Consider the following 17,933-nt stretch of genomic DNA (forward strand, 5'->3'; position numbering starts at 1 on the left):
GTTAGTTTCCATCCGTTGCTTCTTGTCTTCCTTCAAGCACTTTGGAAAATAGCTTGACTTCCTCTTCTTTGTGGCAGCCCCTGAGATATTGGAACACCGCTGTCATGTCCCACTGACCACAGTGACCACATTCCCTCCCTCCTCACCCCCGCTCTGGATCTCCCTAGGCACAAGGCCTTCAATACTTATCCTATGAATAACTTATATTTAAAATTTAAAATATCTTATAGACTTTACTTTTTTATTTTTATTTTTTACTTTTATTATACTTTCTTTTATCTTTTTCTTTTTTCTTCCTCTTTATTCTTTTTCCTTTTAAGTATTTTTCTCTTGGTATTTATGTTTTTCTATATATATATTATTGTTAATTATTTTATAATTTGTTTAATTAATGTATTTAGATTTATTCATGGTTTATATCTTTTTTAAGATTTTTTGAAGAAATTTTAATTAAGCCTATATTCAGCTCTGAGAAGGTCGGGGGAGGGAATGGGAGGATTGGGGAGGTTTGGGGAAGGGTTGTTTTGTTTTTGTAAAATTTTTAAAAAAATTTCAACAAAAATGTATTTATTAAAAAAAAAATACTCATCCTGTGAAAATTGAGATCCTTTGCTTTCTTGGTTGCTCCAGGCCTTCGGTACATTCACAGAGAATGGAGGCCTAAAGTAATGCAAGATCACGCCAGATCAGAGGAATGAGATCTCACACGACTGATCTCACATGATCTCATGGTAGTTTAGGCCTCTATTCTCTGCAACAGAGAACAGAATCGAAGCTGGGGGATGCTTCCACCATGCCTCTGGAGACTGGATCGGGCCTGGAAAAGAGGTCTGGAGACTAGATCAGGCCACTGGGGGGGGGGCACAGAAGCCTTCCCTATCCTCCAATCCGGGTGGCAGCAGCCTGGAAAAGGCTTCCAGATCAGGCCATGGGTGGGGTGCAGAAGCCTCCCCTGGCCTTAGATCTGGACCACAATGGCCTGAAAAAGGCCTCCGGAGCCCAAATTGGGCCATGCAGGGTGTGCGCAAACATTCCCTGGCCTCAAATCTGGGCAACATCAGCCTGGAAAAGGTCTCTGGAGCCCATATTGAGCCATAGGGGGGGGGACACAGAAGCCTCCGCCGGCCTCTGATCTGGGCCACAGCAGCCTGGAAAAGAACTCTGGATCAGGCCCTGGGGGGTCACAGAAGTGTTCCCCAGCCATGGCAGAGAGGAAACGGATCTTTTCCAGGTGAGTCCGGCATGGCAGGAAAGGAGGGAGAAGCATGCAGTAGTTTAGTAGATTGGGGAGGCCTTGGGGTCCTGTTCCAGCATTAGACCCTCCATGGCCTTCCTCACCCTGAGATACCTCATGTTTGCTTAATGATCCATGTGTGTTTTAATGAGCAAAGTAGTGATTTCGTACCTCAAATGAGATTCCCTCTGTTGTGTAGTGGGAACAGTGAGGCACTGAAGACACGGAGTTGAAATAGCAGCTCTTTATTAAGTTCTCACAGAAGCAGCTCTAGCAGCTGCTTGACTCATATTTATATGGACCACCACTAAATGGTAGCCAATGAATTTAAAGTGTGTATTCCTGCCTAAAACAAAGCTTAAAGTTTATACAGACAGACAGTTAACAATTAGTTAATCATTTTTATAACAGACCTTATGAAGTAGTTTAATACATAACATCCCTTCCACCCAATTCAATTACATATCCATAAAATGTACATAGTCCTTTAGGTAGGCAGGCGGTTTTCGCGATTGTTCTGATCGTCACATTTCTTCCGGAGATTCCCAGTCTATCCTCGGCTGGCTGGGTAGACCAGGACTCCATGGCCCACTAGCACTGGGTGGACCAGAGACTATTTGACTGCTCAGGTCCGGTAGACCAGTCTCTGTTTGATTTCTCGGGCCAGGTAGACCAGTCCCCTTTTGGTTGGTCTGTCCGGGTAAACCAGTACACATGTCAGTGAGCGGAACAGTCCTGGAAAGTCTGGGAAATAAGTCCTCCAGCAAGTTCTGATCTGCGGGCACTGTTCCTTGGGTCAGTAGTGACTCAACCATGACTGAGTCGATCAGCATGTCTCTTTGAGTCTTGCAGGATTCCAGAGACTCTGATACGCCGCAGCTGTCAGGCAACTCTCGGCTCTCCTCTTGGTCGGTGGTGAGGGTTTGACATGCCTGCTGCTGACACAGTTGATCGATGTGGCAGTGCAAAAGGCATCCATCTTCCAGGACCACTTTGTACAACAGTGGTCCTGACACCTTGCAAACCACACCTATCACTCCCCAGTGCCCCTTGACCATAGTTCCTTGCCCAAACTCGATCGCTGACTTGTAAATTCCTTGGGGGCTTGGGCTGCGCTGTCTCTGTTGCGACTCAATCTGGATGGAGACAGTCCAGCTTCATAGTCAGCCGACATCCCCATCTCAGTTCCGCTGGGCTATGACCCGTTGAAGTGCACGGAGTTATGTGTTGGCAGAGCAGAAAGTCTGCCAACCTGTGATACCAATCGCCCTTTGTTATTCTTTTAAGTGCTTCTTTGGTCATCCTGAACATCCGTTCCACTTGACTGTTAGAGGCCGGGTGAAATGGGACAGAGGTGGCATATCTAATCATATTAGACCTAGAAATGACTGAAATTCTGCAGCAGTAAATTGTGCCCCATTATCTGATACGATTACATCGGGTGAGCCGTGTGTGGCAAAGATTCTGCGCAGTTCCTGGATGGTCCTGGCAGTAGTCATAGAAGGGACAGGTGCTACATCAGCCACTTTGAGTGACTGTCCACTACAATGGGGAACACCTGTCCTTGGAAGGGTCCTGCATAGTCTATGCGAATCCTAGACTAGGGAGTTTGCGTAGTCTCCCAGCAATGTACTGGGGCTTGAGACATTTCAGGTCTGGTCTGTTGGCAAACCTGGCATCCTTTAACTTGAGCCTCAATGTCCTTATCCAACCCTGGCCACCACAGGTAGCTTCTCGCGAGTACTTTCATCCTTACTATTCCAGGATGTCCCTCATGCAGAGATTCTAAGTTTCTTTTCCTTAATGTGTGTGGGACTATAACCCTACTCCCCCATAGAATGCATCTTTTGTATGCAGACAGCTCATCTTGTCTTCTAATAAAACTCTGAAACTCTGTTCCAGGACTGGTTCCTGGCCGCCACCTCAGCACCCAGTTCAAAACACGGCTGAGTGTTTTGTCAGTAGCTGTCTCAGCAGCCACATCCCCTGCTTGAAGGGGAGATTCTGGCAAACCCTGAATTGACAAGATGCATGCAGCAGGTGTGGAGTCTGGTTCTTAATTAGGCAGGGGCAATCTTCTGAGTGTGTCAGCGTGACCCATTTCCTTGCCAGCTTATAGACTAGCCTGTAATTGTTGGCTGCCATAAAGATTGACCACCTCAGCATCCTTGGAGAAAGGATCTGAAGGGCTTGCTTGTCTGCAGTAAACAGACCTAGAAGGAGCTTGTGGTCTGTAAAGACCGTAAATGAGTGGCCGTAAAGGAAATCGTGGAATTTCTTTATTCCTGCAACTATGGCTAAAGCTTCCTTATCTATTTACATATAATTTCTTTCTGCAGGGCAAAGTGCCTTGAGTAATAAGCTATGGGTGCTTCCTGCCCATTTGCCATTATATGGCTCAGAACTGCTTCTATCCCATTTGATGACGCATCACATGCAATACTGATAGGCAGTTTTTCATTGAAGTGTGTTAACACGGAGTCTGAAGACAGCAGTGATTTGACTGCTTTGAAACTATTTTCGTGGATGCTAGTTCACTGCCATGGTGCCCTTTTATCTAGGAGTCTGTGTAAAGGCTCTGCTAATGCAGCCTTGTGTGGAAGAAAGCCATGGTAAAAATTAAGTAACCCCAGAAATGCCTGCAGTTCCCCCTTTGACTTAGGTTGGGGAGCCTGTAAATAGCCTTAAGCTTTGAATCAGCGGGGTGTATTCCGGCAGCGTCGATCCGGAAGCTGAGGAACTCTGTGGAGTTCACTCCTATTTGACATTTTTCTCTTTTGAGCTATAGCTCCGCTTTGTGGAAGCACTGAAGAACAGCCCTTAGACATTCTGCAAGTATTTCTGCTGACTCGCCAGCAATTGGAACATCGTCAAAATAAGGACACACACCTGGGATGTTTTTTAACATGCGTTCCATCATGCTCTGAAAGAGCCCTGGGGCTACACTGACCCCAAATTGCAGGTGACAAACCTTGAATGCCCCTCTATGGGTAACTATTGTTTGATCCTTGGCAGAGGCATCATCCACAGGCAGTTGCTGATATGCCTGTGCCAGGTCCAGCTTTGCAAATAAGCGTCCTCCTTGTAAAGATGCCAGAATGTGGCTATCTACAGATATCGGATACGCATGCTGCTACAGTGCCTTATTAATAGTGCACTTATAATCAGTGCAGATGTGTACCTCTCCATTAGGCTTGACCGGTATGACTATGGGGGTTTCCCACACACTGCTGTCAACAGGTTGCAATACTCCCTGTTGAACAAGCTTGTCTAACTCTGCATCAATCTTGTGCTTAAGGGCAAAAGGCACTTTACTCTGATTGGGGCTATGGTTGGATCAAGGTGGAGAGCAATTGGTGCTCCTTTGTGTTTTTCCAAGTTGGGGCTGAAAACGTCAGCAAACTCCTGGCAGGCAGCTCTGTTGATGCCAGTCACATGGATGCCCAGGGCATCAAACCAGTCTAGGCCGATCAGGCTTGTTTGCTGGCATTCCACTGCAATGATGTTGAGGGGACCCTCAAACTCTTTGAACTTTACTTTTAACATGGCTTCGCCTTTAACCGCTACACAGGAATTTTGAAAATCTGTCAAAATTAAATCTGACAGCTTGAGTCTGACTCATTTTCCGCCATGTCTGCAGATGTAGTTAAAAGTCCTGTAAGACATTATAGACACAGCTGACCCAGTATCCAGTTCCATGGAGCATGGAACTCCTTGTAGCTTGACTTTTAATCTAAGCTTTTCTTTTAGGGGGCGATGGCTCCAGTTCTGAGAATGCTCCTCCTTCTGGAGCAATATCCTACTCTATTCTGCCTCGGGGCCCCATTATCTCTCCTGGGGAAGCCTTCATGTGGAGATTCCCTCTGGCAACCATTACAGACGATAGTGATGTGACCTTGTTTGCCACATGCTCAGCACACCATTGCACAAAACCTACATTCTGAGCGCTGGTGTCGTCCTCCCCAACCAAGATAGCTAGGAAAGAAGGCTGCCTTGTCAAGCAGCTGCTGCCTTCTTTCTGGGATCTTCTGCACCCAGTTGATCTCAATGTCTACGTCTGGGTCTTCTGTTCTCTCTGATTCTTTATGATGCACAGCCATCTGGCTAGGAAAATTCTTTGAGGGATATAAACCCTTGATGGCTCCACCTGCGGACCCATCACTTCTTTCAGTGCATCCTGGAATGTCAGGGTCTCTTTAGCAAACAGCCTCTGTTGTAAGTCTCTGCTTCTCAGACCACATACCAGTCAGTCCCTGAGCTGATCCTAGATTGGGAAATTTGCAGAGCCTGAATGCTTGATGTAGGGCAGCCATGAATTCAGCAACGGTCTCACCTGGCTGCTTCTCCCTCTGCTCAAACACATGTCTCCAGGCAATAATGGATAGTTTCGGTTCAAAGTATTCTTTGAGTCTTTCAAATCAATGAAGGTAACTGACTCCAAGGTAGCAGGAGCGACTAGGTTCTCCGCTTTATCAAAGGTGGCTTGGCCACACACGCACAACAAGGTTGCAGCTTTTAAATTATCTTCCCTGACCTGGTTAGCTCTAAGGTAGTTTTCTGCTCTTGAGATGTATGAATTCCATCATTTGGGATGCGTCACGTTGAACTCAGAAAGCTTGCCAACTTTGGCCATGGTGGCTGTTACTGCGTCTCCAATGCCTTATGCTTCTAGGGCTTCTGTGAGATTCTCAGGGACGGGTCCCTTAGAAAGGTGATACCTCCAGTGTTTGCGTACTGGCAGGCAGAAGGGGGGGAATGCTGTTTCAACCAGGGCGCTGATGCCTGGTCTTACCCCTTAGTGTCTTAGCTCTCTTCTTCCTAGCAGCATAATCCCACCTTTGTTGCCACTGTTGTGTAGTGGAAACAGTGAGGCATTGAAGACACGGAGTTGAAATAACAGTTCTTTATTAAGTTCTCACAGAAGCAACTCTAGCACCTGCTTGATTCATATTTATACGGACTGCCACTAGGCGACAGCCAATGAGTTTAAAGTATGCATTCCAGCCTAAAACAAAGGCTTAAAGTTTATACAGACAGTCTATGATTCAAATTGAACAATTAGTTAACCATTTTTTATAACAGACCTTATGAAATGGTTTAATACATAACACACTCTATGAGTTTTTATGTTACGAGTGGAATGGGCAGGCTCTATTATACAGAGGACTATCTGTATACTCTTAATAGATTTCATTCTATGTCTACAATACTTTGTTAACTATAAACCCAAATGAATGGGTCTATAGCACATTATTTCTGTTCTTTTTATATATTCACAAAAATGAGTGATATAGGAATGAGCAACAGAAGGAAATTGTATGACCAATCTTGGCAATCAAAAGTGGGTTTTCCCCATTTTTGAGCTCAACATTCTTTTTGCAGGCCTACCCTGACTCTTCCTGCAGCTATATCAAAATGTGAAAATCCATATCATGTTTTAATCCTGTTAGCTTTAGCTGAAATGTGTTAAAAGGGGATTTTCTAGTAACTGATATTGAAAATATTCCTTTGGCTTTTATGAAACTTTTAGAAAATTTTAGGACTTCATATAATATCTAGTGAAATGGCTGTTCCATTTTCAGCATTCAGGAATGCAGAGAACTTGTAGGTTCAGTTTTAATATTGTGTGGAATGTTGTTTAATGGAAACCATATTCTTCCATTCTTTGTCTCTCATATCTTTCATTCAATAATACCATTTTCTTGCAGGATGAATTGATCTGAAACAATTAAAATATGTAATCTTTTTTGTCAATGTAGCTATCAGTAGCTAAGAAATCATCAGAGTCTTCACTTGCCTGATTATTAAAACCATAGATTATTTTCTTTTCCTTTTTAGGACAAATAGTGTTCTGCTTTTAATCACTAGCACTTTTGACAACTAGAAATTGTTGCCATTCAGTGTTCCTGTCAGTGGGAGATCACCCATCGCTATGTCTTGCATACATTCCAAGCTTCTCCTTAGACGCAAGAGGCTTCTTTCTGTACCTTGATAAGGGAAATCTCAATTAATGCAAACTTTTGATGCTGAGAAATAAATTTCTAATCCTGTATCTAGGCTTAAATGTGCCTTATTTCTTAAATAAAGCATCTTGAGATACATTTACACCCCAAAATAAATGTCTATTTTCACAGATGTACTGATCTCAGGACAAGACAAACAGAATTCCAATAATTTAAGACCTGAGCACCCCCCCTCAAAAAAAATCAGTAAACATGAGTAACATGCTGGCTGGAGAAGTCTAGGTCATCTGGGAGTTGAAATCTGTGTATTTTAAAGTTGTTGAGACTGAAAAACACTGCAATTGTCAGGCACAAGAAACCAGGAACAAGTGTAGAGTTCAAAACACTAAAAGTTTATTTCATGCTACTTATACACAAAAATGTATACATGCATGATGTGAGTTATCTATCATTAAATGTGGGAGAATTTGGATCAACTAAGCCCTTCTTTAATTTGAGCTATGAAATTTGCTATTATCAATGTAGTTCTGATTTCCAATAAAGAGACAGAATGATTCATGGCTGAACTCACCATCAATACTTGCTCTTCTTTTGAGGCTGAATCACAGGCAGCATGGAGTATCACTTGCTGGCTAGCACTGGTGGAAAAATTCCCATGCCTTCCAATCCATGTTTATTAGCCACCTGGTGGCTAATAGCCACTGAGCTATATCTGCTTTCAGTTTCATCCAACAAGGCTGCCTTATTTTCTTATGCTTTTCTGATTTAATATCTTATTGAAGAAATTCTGTGAAGCATGGGCATTACATCAGGAGGCTTATAACTGTAGGGAAAACATTCAGCAAGAGAAACATAACAAAAAAAACCCCCCACTTTCTGGAACAGTGATGGCAAACCTTTTAGAGACCAAGTGCCCAAACTTCAACCCAAAACCCACTTATGCATTATTGGGTGCTGGATGGGCATAGCCTGCTGGGTGGGCGTGGCTACAGTGGTCATGGCAGATGGGTGGGCGTGGCCAGGGTGGACATGGCCAATCCAATGTTGTTTGTGGGGAGGAACGCCTGTGGGGGCCAGGTAGGGTTGGGGGAGATCCAGGGGTCTCTGGCGGGTGGGCCAGTGGGCAAGAGGCTGGTTCTATGGGGTGAGGCGAGGCAAGGCGAGGTAGGGCGGGGGTGCCATGTCACAGGACAAGGTGAGGCAGGGGCCAGGGTGGCTGCTGCCTGACACCATCGGCCCCCGCACACAGAGGCCAGCAAGCGCATGGGTGCTGAGATGCATCTGGCCATGTGGGACCTTGGCGAGTTAGCAGACAGCTGGTTGAAGAAGATGGTTGCCATCTCTGGGGATGGCACATGTGCCCACAGAAGGGGCTCTTAGTGCCGCCTCTGGCACGTGTGCCATAGGTTTGCCACCACTGTTCTAGAAATATGAACAGATATTTTGAAAGATGGTGGAAATAAAGGCAGGTTTCTAAAGCAAAAAAATGTTATTTATTGCCCAGTATATAATCTCGATATTAGATTATATACTGGACAATACTGGCATCATCAAAGTGCACTCCTTGTTTGTATATAAATACTTCTTACTATTTCATTGCTGTCTACTCCTAAAAATTGTTGATTGTACCTGCTCTAGAAATTGTCATTGCCAAAAATAATGCATTTGTTGATTTCAGTGGGAATCAATAAAAAAAATTGCAACTTTGAAAGCTTAAGATCCAAAATTTTGAAGTAAAGTAAAATTTAAATATTAAAAGATATTAAAAGTTACTAGTTCTCTATCATTCCCCTCCATTTGGCACAAGGAGGTAAGCAGGCATTTAAGTACTCTAAATAGTATGGAAGGTGCATTTAGCACTGCTAGTCCGGGAGTCGCATTTCATTTATCATCTTTCTTAAATAAGAGTCAATATTTCAGTGGAGTACTATGCAATCATCTCATGAGGGGGAGAGAGAGCACTTGAGGCCCTATCCTTCAGCCAGGGCATCAAATGTCATTGTTACAAAAATTTTAAAAGATCAAGGACTGGACTTTTGAATTCCTCACAAAATACTACACATATACACAAATGTGGATATACAGTATAAACAATGAAGTGCCACAACAGCATATCCACATGCTGATTACTGAAATATACCAAACATGAACTAAAAAAGGATGCATCAATCAGTGGTAATGTGCTAAAATAGAGCTTTTGAGAAACAAAGGGGAAATATTGGTATACTTAAGGAATAAAGAAATACCATCTATAGAAATACACAATACTAAAGTAAAAGCCTTCTTGAATGGATTTTTTTTTAAAGGAAAAAAAATGACATTGTTATAATGTATACTACAACCACCCAACCAAACTAAGGAAATTGATGAACTTTTTGCTAATCAGTCAGCTAAGATATACAGGAAACACACTACTGTAAAAATACGGGACTTTGACTAACCTGACTCAATTGGAGACAGAACAACAGATTTGTAAGGGACCTTGGGGGTCTTCTAGTTCAACCCCCTGTTCAAGCAGGACATCCTAAACCAGCAGTTCTCAACCTGTGGGTCGCGACTCCTTTGGGGGTCGAATGACCCTTTCACAGGGGTCACCTAAGACCATCGGAAAACACATATTTCCAATGGTTTTAGGAACCGAGACATTGCTCCTCTATTCCAGGGCTTTTCAACCGGGATATCGATCGAACATTCCAACGTCCACACACTGGGAAACCGATCCAGGCACTGCAGTAGAAGCCGCAAACTGTGGGGGATCCCTGCCGCCGCCGGCAGAGCCAGCTATAATGGAGCACTAGCCAGCTGCTTCAACCAGGTGCCAACGGCCTCCTCGGGATGCCCCGCCCATCGGTGATGTTGCCACACCCCGTTCCATGATGCCAGGGAATCCCCACCCTGCCGGAGCCGGTCACAATGGAGTGCCAGCCAGCTGCTCTAACCAGGTGCCAGCGAATCATCCTAGGGTGCACCCGAGTCCTGCACGCCACCTGGTAAGCTGCCGTCAGCTGTTCTTCCTGCGTGGCATTTCTGGAAGCTGGCTGCATGCTTCAGCGGCCGGCTATGTGGGCCCCTTCCCTCGTAGGAATGTTGAGCCCAGGGGGCTTGACAGCCACAATGGTGCCGCACACTCAGTAGCCACCTCTCAAGCACCATCCCCACCCGGCACTCATTGGCCATTATGCGCTGCCTATTGGGCACAGCACGGTCTCATCAGGCCGCGGCAGCGGCTCAAGGCAATTGCCAGCTTCTCGGCTCAGGCCGGCTGCCCATCAGAATCTACGTCCTGCGATTGGTTGGCTCCCTCATTGTGTTGTTACAGGTCAGAGGGAGGAAGAAAAAGAGAGGGAGAAAGAAAGAGGGAGAAAGAGGAAGGGAGAGAGAGAGAAGGAGAGAAAGGGAGGGAGAGAGAAAGAGAGGGAGAGAGAGAGAAATAGAGAGGGAGAGAGAAAGAGGGAGAGGGAGGGAGAGAGAAAGAGGGAGAGAGAAATAGAGAGGGAGAGAGAGGGGGGAGAAAGAGAAAGAGAGAGAGGGAGAGAGGGAAAGGGAGAAAGAGAGGGAGAAAGAGGAAGGGAGAGAGAGAGGGAGAGAAAGAGAGGGAGGGAGAGAGAAAGAGAGAGAGAGAGAAAGAGAGGGAGAGAGAGGGAGAGAGAAATAGAGAGGGAGAGAGAGAAAGGGGGAGAGAAAGAGGGAGAAAGAGAGAAAGAGAGAGAGAGAGAAAGAAAGAGGAAGAGAGAGATTAAATTAGTAACATGGTTCTTACAGTTATGAAGTAGCAATGAAAATAATTTTATGGTTGGGGGTCACCACAACATGAGGAACTGTATTAAAGGATCGTGACATTAGGAAGGTTGAGAACCACTGCCCTAAACCATTTCAGACAAATGGTGTCCAACCTCTTCTTAAAAACCTCTAATGATGGAGCACCCACTACTTCTGGAAGCAAGCCATTCCATTAACATGAAATCTCTGCTTAGTTCTCCTTGATTACTTACCACTCCATCTCATGGTGATGCTGTCTACCCCACATTTTTCTATGTTGTACTCCACTTTATCAAATGTCTGACTGAAGTCAAAGTAAATTATGTCCATAGCATTTCGCTGATCCTTTAATTTAGTCATTTTGTCAAAGTATGCAATAAGATTTTTCTGACATGATCTGTTTTTGACAAAACCATGTTGGCTTTTGGTTATAACTTTGTTTGCTTCTAGGTGTTCCCAGATTTGTTGCTTAATTATCTTTTACAGGATCTTTCCAGGTTTTGATGTCAGGCTGATAGGTCTATAATTACCTCAATCCATTCTAGTCAGGATTCAGGCTGAATCATGACCATGGCATCCTTTTGAGCCAGCTGCAGGGTTTGGGGCTGACAACACAGTTTTGTGCTGGTTTGGCTCCTTTCTCCAAGACCAGTCCCAAATGGTGTTAATAGGGAGTAAGAGATCCAGCCCACAGCTGATCCTTTGTAGCATACCGCAGGGCTCAATTCTCTTGCCATTCCTTTTTAACTTCTACAAGAAGCCATTGGGTGAGATCACTTGCTACCTGAGTATTCTGATGATACTCAACTTTACATATCCATTCCTGATGATCCTGGTGATGCTGTTGCTGCCCTCTTGCAGTTTCTGGAGGCTGTGGGTGCCTGGATGGGGAACAACAGACTTCAAATGAACTCTGGCAAGATTGAATGACTTTGGGTGCACAGAGTTTTCAGATCTGGAAGTTGCACTACTCTAGACAGATCTGATTTGCAACTTGTAGTTCTTCTGGACTTGCCATTCCTGCTTGAATAGCAGGAGGCAGTGACAGCTCAGAAACCCTTTGCACAAGTTTGGATTGTGCACCAATGTAGCCTTTCCCAGATCAGAAGTCTTTGCACTCAGTCTTTCAAGCCCTGATTATCTCATATCTGGACTACTGCAATGTGCTATACATGAGGTTATCTTCGAAAAGCATTTGGAAGCTTCAACTGTGGGGGCCTAGATAGTTATTAGTGTTGGTTATTACTTTTAAAGACTGCATGGCGTAGGTCCAGATTACTTGAGGAACCATCTCTCCCCACTGGGATTGGCCTGCCTCACCCATGCTGGAAGAAAGAAATTTTGGCTGGTGGGGTCCAAGGGAAGAGCCTTCTCTGCCATGGCTTCTACTCTTTGGAACATTTTACCTTCTGAGGTGAGATTGGCTCTCATCCTTCTGACCTTTCACAAGAATCTGAAGACTTGGCTCTGCCAGATGGTTTGAGTTCCAACAGGAGAGCATCACACTGGAGATGGTTGATGAATTAAGAGGCAATCTCACCTTCCCCCACATATCATGTTACCTCCCCTCTCCCCATTTTAACTATAATCTTATTTTGATTGTGATTTCTATTTTTATAATTTTAGAAATATTTATCTGTTAGGATTTAATGCTTAATGCTGTAAACCTCACAGAGTCATTTTGATGTGAGATGGGCGGCCAATAAATTAAATACATTTAATAAATAAATAATAAATAAAACAAAACCCTTCTTTGTTTCTCTCTTCATGCAAAAAGGAAAAAATAGTCCTACCTATCAAAAGCAGCACTGTGGGAGACAGAGCAGGAATGTAGGTAAAAATAGGCAGGAAAATGATAACAGAACACCTATCCATTCCAGGTGAGTTCAAATTGCCAGGACTAGATGGCTTGCATCCAGTGGTGGGATTCAGATATGTGGACAACCAGTTCTCTTGTGGGTGCAGCTTCCAGAAGTCCATTTTAAGCCTGGGCAACAAAAAATTAGCTACCGGTTCTGCCGAAGTGGTGCAAGCCAGCTGAATCCCACTGTTTACATCCCAAGGAGCTGTCAGATGTGATCTTGGAACCATTGAACAGAATCTTTCACAGATCCTGGAGCGTGGTGGAATTACAAGAGGACTAAAAGAGAACTGATGTGGTTTCAGTCTTCAAAATATGGTTTGTTAAAAACAGATCATGCCACACAAACCTTATTGCATTCTTTGATAAATTGAGTAAATTTGTGGACCAGGGAAATGTTGTGGATATAGTATACTTCAGATCCTTCAGTAAGGTATTTGACCACACTTGTAACACTCCTAAAGTGTGAGTTGCATTGCTTGCCATTGATTTTTCAGGTGAAATTCAAGGTGTTGGTTGTTACCTTTAAAGCCCTTCCTGGCTTGCGACCAGGATACCTGAGGGATTGGTTTTCCAGTTATTTCTATCCATTCAATTCTATCCAGTGGATTAGGTATGCTACAGGTCTCACCAGCCAAGCAATGTTGGCTGATGAGGCTAGGAGGTGTGCCTTCTTGTCCATAGCCCCTGATCTCTGGAACATTATCCCTCCAGAGATTGCGATGACCTTTGTAAGATCTTGAAGATCTAGTTATGTGCTTGGGGCCTCAAGCCTGATAAAAGCTCCATTTCTGTTTATATTGATATTCATGGTTACAATGTTTCTTAGTTGTTATATTTATATATTTATTTTTATATTATATTTGTACTTGGTTTTTATTCACTTTATGACTATTCTCCAGCCAAAGTCACTTGTTTGAGACAGGCAGCTATAGAAAACATACAATTTACTTAATCATTGTATTGATTAAAATACATTGTTTTCTAAGTCCAAGAAACATGCTGAATTACATTCTGCTTAGAAAGGGGACCTATAGCTATCTTTATCCTAAAAAACATAGGTTTAGCGTTGCATAAATACTATGCTAACCATGTCTTATAGAAGGCCTTCAAGAAATTCTTATCAAAGCAGCTTCCCAACTAAGAATAAGTATTCTAAACTTTTATAAGGGGCACATAGAATGAAAACACACATCTTTATTCCAGTGAAATGGGCTGTGTGCAATAAATAGTATAAATTCTTTGTGCTTGCCAGCTGGGAGAACAAGAGGGACAGCTGTACTGGATTTAATTCTTACTAAGAGGGATGAAATGCTTGAGGGAGTAGAAATGACAAGAACTGTGGGGGAGAGTGACTATGATATATTTGAATTGGTAACTTAAACCAAGTTAGACTAATATTTTAAACTTTAAGAGAGCTGATTTCAACAAGCTAAGAAAAAGACTAGAAAAGATTGCAATAGTGGTGAATATCTGTAGCTCAGATGTAGGATGAGGATGAATTTTCTGATCTTGTGAGTTTCCAAAGGTTTCATTGCCAGGCTAGGTAACATCTTCAGCGGAGTTTAGGTGATGTCAGTGTCTGTATTCTGCTAATAAGGGCTTTGTGTAGTTAGTAGGTCTTGTGATGGGTCAGGTGTGGGTATGTCAAGTGAGGGTCTTGTGATGGGTCTTGTGATCAGTCAGATTTGAGTCATCAGTGGGAATGTTGTGATGGATCTTGTGATGGGAGGTTACATCAGGTAAGAATCATTGGGTGCTGAAGTCCTGGTTGGGGGGGGGGGGCTAGAATGGGCTGGTTGAGATTTGGTGCTGATTCTGGTTAGCTGTGTGGTTGATTTGGATTCTGAGGGTTTGAGGCTGGTTGTCGATCAATGTGTTTATGGAATTGCTTCTGAAGTGCCAAGCTTGTATGAACTCACGAATGTGGTGGGTGGTAGTGTGGCCGATGATTTTTGTGTTGCTCCAATCGAACTATTGCTGTTTGGGTAGAGATTAAGAATTTGGGATTGTGGGATTTTATTGCCAGCCGGTGTTCATGGATCCTGGTTTTCAATTGACATGATGTTTGTTCCATATAGAATTGATTGCAATTGTTAGAGTTGATTTTGTAGATTACATTTTTTTTTCATCCTTATGTATCTTGTCTTTGGTCCTGGACAATTCCTGGCAGAGTGTGGCTGTGGGTTTGTGAGCTATTGCTATTGATCTGATCTCTGTGTGTGGGTTTGCTGTAGATGTGGGTTTCCAGTTCTCCGTTGTCTAATCTCCTTATGTCAGTGTCAAGGAAAGGGAGTCTGTTGTCTGTTTCCTCTTTACATGTGAATTTGATCCTAGGAAATATGTTATTGAACAGCTGGTATATTTCTTCAATTTGGATGCATTTGGTGATGATGAAAGTATCATCAATATAGTGTGTCCAGAATTTGGTTGGATGGTTGGTAGAGCTATGGATTCGAGTTGTTGCATGACCGCTTCTGCTATTAGGTCTGATATGGGCGATCCCATCCGGTGCCTTGTACTTGCTTATAGATTTTCCTGTTGAACTTGAAGCATGTATTGGGGCATAGATCCAGGAGTTTCATGATGGTTTCTGTGGACATGGAGTGTTTGTGGTGGCATCATCTTTGTGAGTATGGTGTTCAATGAGTAGGTGTTGTAAAGTTTGTTTAGCCAGGTCAATGTCAGTAGAGGTGAAAAGCAAAAATCCAGAACTGATTTCTAAATGGGAACAACAATAGATATGTTCTTTTTTTAGAATAGAGCAATTAATTTAACATCTCTATTTTTTTCCTTGCTGTGAGAAATAATATATATATATATATATATATATATATATATATATATATATATATATATTTGTTTTCTGAGGTTTTCGCGGGTGTTTGTATGTAGGTCTTTAGATGGTGTGTCCTAGGGAGCCATCTACCAGAAGAAAACACACACAAACCGCTATCTGCACGCTCTCTCACACCACCACCCAGCACAGATCAACTCTGTAGCCAAGACACTCATCTCCAGAACAAAACGCTTAGCTGACGAACAACACCTAAAAAACGAACTACACACTCTCACCAATGTACTAACATCCAATGGATTCCATAGAAATAAGATTACAAACCTAATCCAAAAAGAAACCCCCACTAAAATCCAAGACAAAGAACAAGAAAACGGCAAAGCCCTCCTCCCATACATAAAAGGCACCACAGACAGAATCAGTAAGATCCTCCATAAACACAACATCAAAACAGCATTCTGCACAAACAGAAAAATATCCACCATCCTTAGAAACCCCAAAGATAAAATTGAATTAGAAAATCAAGGAGTATACGAAATCCCATGCACCACTTGTCCCACCACATACATCGGACAAACCAACAGAAGAATAAGTGCACGCATTGAAGAACATAAGAACTCAGTCAAAAAAGAGGAACCAACATCTTCCCTGGTCCAACACCTTAAAGCCACAGGACATGAAATTGACTTTAAAAATACCAGAACCATTGCCAAAAGTGAACATTTTAATAACAGAATAATCAGAGAAGCCATCGAGATAGAAAAACGCCCACACAGCATGAACAAGCGAGATGATACCTCCCGCCTACCAGCCATTTGGAAACCCGCCCTTATTGACAAACGACTCCCTAACACAAAAAATGATACCAGACCCACACTCAAAAAACCACACAGGATGTCACCACCACACATCCACGCAAAAAGCAAACCCAAAGCCACACCGATGATGAGGCACGACCACAAACCAGAAGCCAGACCAGAGCTGCATCATTAGCCACTTTAAAGCCCTCCAATCCATACATGAAGCAAACTGACACCCTCCATGAAAATGAGGCACGACCACAAACGCGAAGCCAAAAAATAGCAAGGCAGCCCAAAATCTTAAACCCCTCTGCAACTCAGACTAACCTGAGCACAACCAAACAGAACACTCCCCCAGCCAATCAGAGCACAGCCAACCCCCCAGCCAATCAGAGCACAGCCAACCCCCCAGCCAATCAGAGCACAGCCACGCCCCTAACCAATCAGAACACACCTCCACCCAATCAGAACACAGCCAAGCTCCCACCCAATCAGTTCATACCCCACTGGCAGTTAAAAGGAAGAAACAGCTAAGACCACACATTGCTGCTCGAAGCACGAAGCTGAAAACACCAGCCTGAAGATGACGAATGGGACTTCGTCGAAACGTCGCCAAGACACTTCCAATTTTACGCGGGAGAAAACCCGAACAACCAAAGACCTACATATATATATATATATATATATATATATATATATATATATATATTTGTACTTATTAATCTTTATAAACTATCATCACTTATATTAACAAAATTTACTAATATTTCTTTAACTTTAAAGGGAACTCTGCCCCTTTAAAAATAAACACCCATTTTAAGACTAGAATTTTATTTGAAAATATTTCTAAAATCAATAATGCATCTTTTCTTACTTCCTCCTAGCATTCATACTTTCAAATTCATTTTTAATAATATTTTACAAGCTAAGGTCTATTCAATAATTGTATACAGCAGTGGTTCTCAACCTTTTTAATGCCGCGACCCCAACCGGTCATAAGTCGAGGACTACTCAACCGGTCGTAAGTCGAGGACTACTCAACTGGCACAGCACCGTTTGCAGAATGGGACTTTTGGTGGGCTCAGCAGGGCAGAGACAGCCTGGACAATTCCTATTGGCTTTTGAAAGCCAATAGAATTAGACTCTATTCAAGAGAGTCTATTCTATTGGCTTTCAAAAGCCAATAGAATAAAAGGGAGTAGCACAGCTAAGGAAAAGGGGGGAAAAAATGGCGGACTGCGTTGTTTGGCGACCCCCGTGAAATGGTCGTTCGACCCCAAAGGGGGTCCCGACCCACAGGTTGAGAACCACTGGTATATAGGAAAATTTTTCCAAATCACTTTATAAATTACATTAGAACTTTCTTTCAATTACATATATCAGACTAGTAAAAATCTATCCTAACTCCAATTGCCTCATTAAGTTTAAATCTCTCCCTCCAGCTTATCCACAGAATAAAATTTTCCTCTTCTCTGGAATGTTTATCAAGTCTCCCTTTCTCAAAGAATTCTCAATCTTG

At 43.1% G+C, this 17,933-nt stretch overlaps 1 pseudogene; it reads right to left on the reverse strand.

The window, feature by feature from the left end:
• Positions 1 to 598: 598 nt before the first annotated feature.
• Positions 599 to 11,316, reverse strand: LOC120318118 (annotated as a pseudogene).
• Positions 11,317 to 17,933: the final 6,617 nt, after the last annotated feature.

Source organism: Crotalus tigris, unplaced genomic scaffold, assembly GCF_016545835.1.
Source record: "Crotalus tigris isolate CLP2741 ecotype Arizona unplaced genomic scaffold, ASM1654583v1 scf7180000020070.306587, whole genome shotgun sequence".
NCBI classification, from domain to species: domain Eukaryota; kingdom Metazoa; phylum Chordata; class Lepidosauria; order Squamata; family Viperidae; genus Crotalus; species Crotalus tigris.